At 37.3% G+C, this 8,609-nt stretch overlaps 1 non-coding gene across 1 annotated transcript; it reads left to right on the top strand.

Annotated features, from left to right (window-relative positions):
* Window positions 1–8,299: 8,299 nt before the first annotated feature.
* On the top strand, window positions 8,300–8,405 carry LOC115064085. Its single transcript, XR_003843947.1, has one exon. It is a non-coding gene; the product is annotated as a U6 spliceosomal RNA (small nuclear RNA).
* Window positions 8,406–8,609: the final 204 nt, after the last annotated feature.

Here is an 8,609-nt window from a genome sequence, read left to right as displayed (position 1 = left end):
GTTTGTAATTTTTAAAAGGTAGCTTCTTCAGAGAATGGTACCTTTCTCCTCTCCCTTTTCATGAGTTAACTTCTCTCTGAGATGAGGCAGCCTACTCTTATTTGCCTCCTATTTTAACTTTGACTTTGTTTCCCTTCCATTTTCCTCTCAACTCAGGGACATCTTGACTTGAACTTGCCAAACTCCATATGCGTCCTCTATTGTTGGCTTTTGGCTATAACAAGTACAAGGTGAGTGCCTAAGTTCTGACCAGGAAAGCTGGCAATGACTCTCTAGAGGGTGTACACTACATAGTGTACAGAAAGGTGGCACGTATGGAGTCATAACCATGCTGTCATCCTTCTCATGTGCATAGGCTATAGATAGTTTTCTCTATAGAACAGTGATAGTAATCATAAACTCACAAGAAGTGTGTTATAATGAATCTGCACCTTCTATGAATTAAAGGATTTCACAATCCTGTTTCCTGTGTGGGAAATTTCTGGAGAAATCTAGGACTCCTCTGTTTCCTCACGGTCTAATCAGCTTCTGTCCTGGTAATACATGTAACTTGACAGGAACCCACACTGTCTGATGCAGATGTCCCCATATTTATATTTAATCGACTAATTGACTCTTCTAGATGGATCTGAACCTAAGTAAGGAATCTTTTTTTTTAAATCCACAGTGACATTTAAAGCAACATGTCTCTGAAAGTCAGTGCTCAGTAATTCATTCTAAAGCACTTATATAACATAATTCTCTTTACTAACCTTTACAAATATTCTATTTAGCTCACTACTCACACTGGAACCCTTCATATATCATTTTATATAATTCTGTAATTTTCTTTGCTAAATAGTAGTTATTTGTTCATTGTACTAAGGATTAATCCTAAAGCCATGCATTCCAGGCAAGCACTTTAGCAGAGAGTTCTATCCTTAGTCCCATTTGTAACCTCTAATTTTGAGATAGGATCTCACTAAGTTGTCAATGCTAGTCTTAAACTCTCTGCAGCTGAGGGAATATTGAATTTGGCATCTTGCCGCTGCTTTCCAAGTAGTAAAGATTATAGGCTGCTATGCTAGGCCTGGCTTATTTTCTACTGAAATTAGATTTCTACCTTGAATTTAATTTCTAGGCTATGATATATGTTTCCTACTTTTATTCTAGACAGTGGCACCCCTATCTTCAAGTACTCAAAGATATATGGTAAACATTTGGTATTTCAGGGTTTGGTTATTTCTTATGATTTTGTGATTTTTTAAAGTGTTCTCCCAAGTTGGTTCTTGTAAAACATATTATGGCCATTCATTTCTTTATGAAAAAGAAATTTGATTTTCAGAAGAGGTTCTGGACTTTGTGCATCTTTTTTTGTGAATTTTCTATCTTACCATTGATTCTGGTATGTTTTTCTTCATTATGAGGAGATGTTCTTACAGGAAAATTGGTGGCCTTTTATTATGAAGGATGTAAAAGCGTGTGTTTTAAATTATCCTTTATATTTCCTCATCATAATATTTTTATACAGAAACACTATATTGGTTCAATCTGTGGAAGTATTTTTGGACATGGACACAGAAAATGTATTATACCTGAAATGTATTAACAATCACCGTATTTTTTTAATTTTTGTGTATTTTTAATGTAAATATTTATTACCCCATCAGTAAGTTGGATATGTAATTGGAGAGAAATAACTATCTCCTTAACCAGAAGTGGTTCCTACCTTCTCTTTAGTCCATGATTCTTCACTGGTCTGTTTAACATATTAAGCTGCATAGAAGTCTGTTCTGTTGAGTCCCCACATGTATAAAATATTTACAGTGTATCTTTTTCTTTTGTTTATATTTTGCTTATTTAACTCAACTTTCTCTAGTAAGCTTATGTCCCCCAGCAAAAGTGTAGATGTCTTTTGGCATTTACATGGGTAGCTATGTTTCTGAACTTTTACACTCTTTATCTTTCTCTGATTGTTGGAGAGAAGATCATACTTGACTAGAGTTAGAAGACAGCCTCCCTTTTCCACCCTCATGTCTAAGGAGGTCCTCTGCATTCTATACACCTTCATTTCTGCTTACCTTAAGTTCTTCTGTCCCTCTAAACGATTCATTGCATATTCTATATGTATTGCTTCTATCCCAACTTTTCTTAAAACTCTGAAATATCACCTCTGCTAATCTGAAACCTAGATTGTTGTGCAGTTTTCATTTCTTTCTCCAGGCCTCTTGTTTTTTACTTTGTCTGTGCTGTGATTTCACCTTCATTGTCTTGGAGTCCAGTTCACCCTCGCTGGCACAGTTTTGGAGGTTAATGGCCCTGCTTTGCCCATGTTGGATTTCTGACTACTTGCTTGACTTTCAAGGAACTATAATTTCTTTGACATCTGAATCGCTGTTACTACGTTCTCATTTTGGGTGGCAAGAGTGCTGTCATTTCTGTCCCCTTCTATCTCACTTTGGTTTCTAGCCCTACAAAGTCCCCTAGGGTTAGCACAAGTCCCTTTACTTTCTAGGCACTTCACTCTACCTCAGTTTCTAGTCTAGGCATATCTATAATCTTTCTCTTTACTTGTACCAGTCAACTTGTATGATTTAAAATTGCTTCCTTTTGCTTCTCTTCAGGTGTGTTTACTTTTGTTCTTTATACCCTTGAGAGAAATGGGTTTCTCTTCCCTATCCAGTTCTCCCTATTTTGTATTTCATTCTTCAGTAAATGATGTTTTTGCCCTTACTTTCTCAGTTCAGTTCTTGCTTACTTACTTTTTTTTTTTTTATCTGTACAGTGAAATCTCATCTCTCACATCTCAATTTTCCTTTTATGCCGTGTCTCTTGCCACCGTGTATCTGGGGACTGTTTTGTTCTGTAATCCTGTACTTGTTGCTTCAATAAAGTTGAATAATCTTTGCTTTTGACAAACAATTTGCTATCCTTTGAGAACATAGTAAACACTCTCGTTTTGTGTTCAATTTTAAAAGTGAGTGGCCAGTCTGCTCTTGTTTTTGATTCCTATAAAGCTCTTATATTCCTTAGACTTTAGTTTCTTTGATCTGTTATATTTTGCTTTCCAGTATTATTTATAGGACTTGTGTATTTTCTTTGTAAGTGGCTGAAGCATTTATTTTTTTTATAGATTCCATGTATATTAATATTTTATGCTTTAAAAACTAAATTGCCTTGGTAAATTAAAAAAAAGTATTTCAAGGTATATTTTCCAAAGAGAATTACATGTTAAACAACATATTAAGAACTAAAGGGGATGCATAAAATGTTCTGGAAGCAGATCAAGCTGGATCAGGTCAGTTAGAAAGGATTTGGTGGAAAATGTAAGGTTTAATTAACTAAGTGATCTTGAGAGGCCTGCTGGGTTTTAGATTGTTTAAGAAAATACCAAATACCATAATCTGTTCCTCTGGTTCAAGTAGAGTGTTTCAGTTTGGGAGATAAACCAAAGTAGCGTGAGTTAAAGACTGTAAGACGCTGACAATCACTAGTAAATTACACCCCATTTGTTTCAATAAAGAGAAAGTTAAACTGAAAGTGACCCTTAGAACCTTTCCAACACGAAAAATCTTGATGAAGGATTATTGCAATAAACCCTAAGATATCAAAGTGTGTTATTCTCCCTTCTATCATCAGGACTTCTTTTAATTTGTATATCTTAGTCATCCTGCCTTAATTTTAATCTCTTACATTCAATTTGTAGTAGATTCCGTAGCCATCCAATCCAATTAAATAATAGAATTCATTAAAATATTGTGTGATATAATATAAATAAACTGTCTATATTCCAGGAGTTTTGGCTTATTTGGTATCCCAGGAATACTTTCTTCATGGTAGCATTAGTGGTTGCTTCTTGAGAACAGCAGGAGAGGCCTGAGATAGTGTGTTGACTCTGCTTGACATATGGGGATCTTTCCTGGGCATGGTATTCCACTGTCATGCTGTAGCATTATTTAATTTCTATAACCGTATCTGAAAAGACCCCTAGTCTTTAGAAATGACAAGTTTGTGTTACTCAGATATAACTAGAAAGTTGACTGACATTTATGTAGGAGCAAATAACAGCCAATTTTGAGAAAAATAAAAACTAAAGTGAGAAGATAGAGTAGCTGCTGAGTTTTGCTGCTTGCTGGAGCTGGAACATGGTCCCCATGTTCTTAACACCCTTCTCTTTTCCAGTTCCACACTTAAAGCATCCCACTGCTTTCCAAATCCAAATCCCCCAAAACTACATTCTTAACAAAAGCGTGGTCAGGCCTACCACAGCAATAACCCAGTCCCTCATACCAACTTCTATCTTTGTAAGGGTTTTTTACTGCTGGGAACACACACCATGACTAACACATCTTTTGATTGGCTGGTGTACAGGTTCAGAGGTTCAGTCCATTATCAAAGTGGGAACATGGTAGTGTCCAGGCAGTCATGGTGCAGGCAGAGTTGAGAGTTCAAAATCTTGTTCTGAAGGCAAACAGGAGAACATTGACTTCCAGGCAGCTAGGACAAGAGTCTTAAAGCCCATGCCCACAGTGATAACTCACTGCTAACAAGACCACACCTACACCAACTAATAGTGCTACTCCCTAGACCAAGCATATTTAAACCACCACAATTCTAAAGCAGGAACAGATTTTCAATAGACAGTTTCATGTTCAGTGTGCTGGATTTGGGAACCACTCAGGGTGGTCAAATGAGCATTTAGCTAGGCATTTATGTTTAATTGATGGGTGGTAGATAAAGCCTAGCAGAAAGAGAATATTTTATTTTATTTTATTTTATTTTATTTTATTTTATTTTATTTTAGTAGATGTCAGTGCCGTGGAGACCTGAGGAATTAGGAGGAAGGATAAAGAGGGGCAGAACTCTGTGAAACACTATCATAGCAGGTACCGTAGGAGTGAAGTGCAGAAGAGCAAGGCAGTGACAAAGTGCTCCACCATGGATGCTGGGGTCCAGTTTTCAAAGCCGAACAGTAAGAGATTTTTACCTTACTGTGAACTAACAAGATGGACTGTTGTGGATTCAAAGATACTAAGAGGAGATTTGAGGTTCTTGAGTCAGAACCAGAGGTCTGCAGTTACATGTGCCTGGGTTGGTTCACACTGAACAGGGGCTGTGAAGTTTGACTGTGTAAATGCTGCCCACAGCTAGCTAGTATCAGAGCTGGAGATTCCAGTGTTTTATTTACTTTTTTAAAATTTTATTTTATATGGAAGAGTATTTTGCCTTCATGCATGTATGTGCACTACATGTGTGGCTGGTTATGGAGGCCAGAGAAGCATACCAAATCATGTAGAACTGAAGTCAGAGATGATTGTGAGTACCATAGTTCTGAAGGATACTAGACCTGCTTCCTCTTCAAAAGCAACAAGTTCTTTTAGTTCCTGAGCCATCTCTCCCACTCCTATCCCAATGTTTCAGAAAGTCTGCCACCAAAGTTTCCAAACACCCTGGAAAAAATAGTATGTTCATTTCAATGTTCAACAATTACTATATCATCTGTCTTGCAGGAGTCTTTCAGTTATTAAAAAATACAATGTTTAAAAATAATTGAAAAGATAGTTTAAAATAAAAGGTTATCACAGATTCTGCTCTTCTCATGCACATAATATGAACAATCCCTAAAGGCTTGTCTTTATGGAGGAAGAGAATTATAAACCAAACTAACATTTATTCAACACACATTCTGTGCTGTACAAGAAATCATTTCTCTAATTTGGTCACCAAAACAACTCTATTGTGAAAGTCTTTCATAGTTTTAAGTTTGCACATGAAGTAAGATAGCAGGAAGTTAACCAACCTGTCTACAAGCACACATCTAGTTGTCCTGAAGTCCTGATTTGAACTGAGAAACTCTGTGTTTGAAGGTATAACATACTCTGACTTGTAGTTGGGAAGAAAGAAGATAGTATTCTCTGACTGCCTGTATGGAAGTGGTAGTTACCAGTGATTTTTTTTTTCTGAAACTAATTTCAGTGGACCAAGGATCAAACTCAGAGTGGAATAAATTGCAAATATTTTCGGTGAGGTATTTATGCATTGGTAATGAGAATGAAGAAGCAATTTAGGTATGTTATTGCAAAGAAATGGTAAGACAAGAATCTAGAAAGTAATTAAAATATACCTAGGAAGATTTATATTTGCTTCTGTTTGGGAAAGTATCTCCTAAAAAGGCAATGGAGGGAAAGCATAGGTTATTTGACATGAAAGAGCAGTAGATAATGTCATAGGTAAAATGATCAAAGTAACCACCCATGTGGCTCTGAAGGGTTTGGCAGGATTCCTTATCTAACGTCTTTACTCTCTTATGTGGAGGGTAGGATTTCTGCCTAGGATTCAAGTGCAGTTAAGTGAAAGGAGTGTTCTGATTTCTAATAGCAGTTGTTTCCTGTAAAACAGGAAAGAGAAAAGGGAGTGAATTTCCTTTGAGTTCACTTAGTGGGTTTTCAATTGATTTGCTAGTAGTGGAAGGATTCGGAAAATAAGGACATTCGAAAAAACCACGGTTGATGTGGTGGGCCATGAAATCTCAATGTGGTGCATAATATAATACATAATTTACTTTAAAGCTGGCTTGCTCTGCTTCACCAGAATCTCCTAACACAATTTCTTTAGATAGACATTCATAGAAGTTCATAAGTAGGACTGACATTTTAGTACTATGTTCTTTTATCCTTTTTTTTTTTTTTTTTGGATATAGGGTTTCTCTGTAGCCCTGGCTGTCCTGGAACTCACTTTGGAGAGCAGGCTGGTTTCAAACTCAGAAATCTGTCTTCCTCTGCCTCCCAAGTGCTAGGATTAAAGGTGTGCACCACCACCGCCCAGCTTTCCTTTACTTTTTATTACATATTTTCTTTTTTTTACATTTCAAATATTATTCCCTTTCCTAGTTTCCCCTCCAAAAATCCCCTATCTCTTCTCCCCTCCCTCTGCTCCCTAACCCACCCACTCCTGCTTCCTAGCCCTGGCATTCTCCTATACAGGGGCATAGAACCTTCACAGAACCAAGGGTCTCTCCTGCCATTGATGACCGACTCGGCCATCCTCTGCTACACATGCAGCTAGAGCCAGAAGTCCTGCCATGTGTTTTCTTTGATTGGTGGTTTAGTCCCAGGGAGCTCTCAGGTTCCTGGTTAGTTCATATTGTTGTTCGTCCTATGGGACTGCAAACCCCTTCAGCTCCTTGGGTACTTTTTCTTGCTCCTTCATTGGGGACCCTGTGCTCTGTCCAATGGATGACTGTGTGCATCCACTTCTGTATTTGCCAGGAACTGGAGGAGACTTTCAGGAGACAGCTATATTGAGCTCCTGTCAGAAAATTCTTGTTGGCATTTGCAATAGTGTCTGAGTTTGGTGGTTGTTTATGGGATGGATCCCTAGGTGGAGCAGTCTCTGGACTGTCATTCTTTCAGTCTTTGCTCTGAGTTTTGTCTCTGTAACTCCTTCCATAGTTATTTTGTTCCCCCTTCTAAGAAGGATTGAAATATCCACTTTGGTCGTCCTTCTTCTTGAGTTTCATGTGTTTTGTAAATTGTACATTGGTTATTCTGAGCTTCTGGGCTAATATCCACTTACCAGTGAGTGCATATCATGTGTGTTCTTTTGTGATTGGTTTACCTGACTCAGGATGATATCCTCCAGATCCATCCATTTGTCTAAGAATTTCATAAATTCGTTGTTTTTAATAACTGTGTAATACTCCATTGTGTCAATGGACCACATTTTCTGTACCCATTCCTCTGTTGCGGAACATCTGGTTTCTTTCCAGCTTCTGCCTATTATAAATAAGACTGCTATGAACATAATGGAGCATGTGTCCTTATTACAAGTTGGAAGATCTTCTGGGTATATGCCCAGGAGTGGTATTGCTGGATCTTCTGGTAGTACTATNTTNAATTTTCTGAGGAACCGCCAAACTGATTTCCAGAGTGGTGTACCAGCTTGCACTCTCACCAGCAATGGAGGAGTGTTTCTCTTTCTCCACATCTTTGCCAGCATCTGCTGTCTCTTGAATTTCTGATCTTTGCCATTTTAACTATGTTCTTAACACACATTGCTTTCTTCATAAGCCTGATGCTGCAACCCCGAAGAGCTGTAGAATACATATATCTGCATTTTGGAACACTTAATACTACTTAATATCAGTAGATCACCTGATTAACACATGTTTACAAATTACTGTTGTTCAGGACACCAAGGAGTCAAGATTCAATAATTCCACAGTGAATACAGTTATTAATGCATGTTATTATTTAGTATGCATGTGAAAGACATACAGAAACAGATAATGCCCTCTTCTTGTTGCCATTTTAAATGTAATGTCCTCACTTTGGCAGCATACATACTAAAATTAGACTGATACAAAGAAGATTACTGTGTCTCTGCATAAGGATGGCATGCAAATTCATGAGGTATTTCATAATTTAAAAATGTATTGCACTTATACTGAGAAAATAATATTTTCTATATCTTTAAAAGTGACAATCACTTACTAATGTGATTCGTACACCTATTGGACAGGATACAACTTTTTAGACTTCAGCACTGAGTTAGCTGTTGACACCCACATATTTATTCTGTGCTGACTGTGCAAGGCAATGTTTCTCCTCCAAAAGGAATAGACAATTTTG

This window comes from Mus pahari, chromosome 5, assembly GCF_900095145.1.
Source record: "Mus pahari chromosome 5, PAHARI_EIJ_v1.1, whole genome shotgun sequence".
Classification (NCBI taxonomy): Eukaryota; Metazoa; Chordata; class Mammalia; order Rodentia; family Muridae; genus Mus; species Mus pahari.
This window is presented reverse-complemented; position numbering and strand designations above follow the sequence as displayed.